Genomic DNA, 1,179 nt, shown 5'->3' on the forward strand with positions numbered 1-1,179 from the left:
ATATATATACGTGTGTATGTATGTGTGTATGAATGAATGCTCAACTCCGCATTGGTGGATAAATACTTTTGTCATTTGGGAATTATGTATATATACAAATGTACTCACACATACTCACACAAACATGCACATGTATCAATAGAAGTATATATATTGATATTTATCTTACACATTCCATCGATAGAACATGGGATGCAGAATGATAGAGCACGCTGCAAAATCCGTACAGTCTTTCACCTTTGTTTAACTGGACTGCAAATCACCCCAAGTTTCATATGACATTTACTAGGTAATTTTTAATTCTTTATAGCCCACAGGGGGCTAAACATAGAGGGGACAAACAAGGACAGACAAAGAGATTAAGTCGATTACATCGACTCCAGTGCGTAACTGGTACTTATTTCATCGATCCCGAAAGGATGAAAGGCAAAGTTGTCCTTGGCGGAATTTGAACTCAGAACGTAACGACAGACGAAATACCGCTAAGCATTTCGCCCGGCGTCCTAGCGTTTCTGCCAGTCCAAGTTAACAAGTGTTGATTTGAATTGAACTCTCCTTTCCCCTTCATGGTGTCTAAAAATTCCATATCACCTAGCTACTGAAACTTGTAGAATTGGTAACAATTCTATAACATGTTAGAATAAGTACTAAATTATAATACCATCAGTTACCCTTTCTCTCAGACATGTTTACTTTCCCCACACACAGCACACAAAAGAACATACATATACACAGGCCCCCCCCACACACAAACACACTCACACACGCACACAGGTACACAGGCACACACTCACACACGCAAACACGCACACACATATACATACCCCCTGTTTTTCCGCATGAGTTCAGTATCTACAATGCTCACTAGTTAACAGGTATTCCTTCAAATACACTCACACACACACATACACACACCCACGCCCACCTACACATACACTGCATTATAAATCTCTGAAGTGCATCCAAATTTTAAGCCTTCAATATACACATAGAAACCTAATAAATATTAAGTTTTTATTAATATACATATCTGCAATTTCGTGTATATATACACCGTCAATGAACAAATGAAAGAAACAGGAGAAAGAGAGAGAGAGAGAGAAAGAGGGAGAGAGAGAAAGAGAGAAAGAGAGAGAGGGAGAGAGAGAGAGAGAAAGAGAGAAAGAGAGAGAGGGAGAG

At 39.1% G+C, this 1,179-nt stretch overlaps 1 protein-coding gene across 1 annotated transcript in view; it reads left to right on the forward strand.

Moving 5' to 3' along the window:
• Positions 1-1,179, forward strand: part of LOC106869508 (uncharacterized) — a 526,190-nt gene that overhangs the window by 117,099 nt on the left and 407,912 nt on the right. The window lies entirely within an intron of this gene.

The sequence above is a fragment of the Octopus bimaculoides genome, chromosome 1 (assembly GCF_001194135.2).
Source record: "Octopus bimaculoides isolate UCB-OBI-ISO-001 chromosome 1, ASM119413v2, whole genome shotgun sequence".
NCBI lineage: Eukaryota > Metazoa > Mollusca > Cephalopoda > Octopoda > Octopodidae > Octopus > Octopus bimaculoides.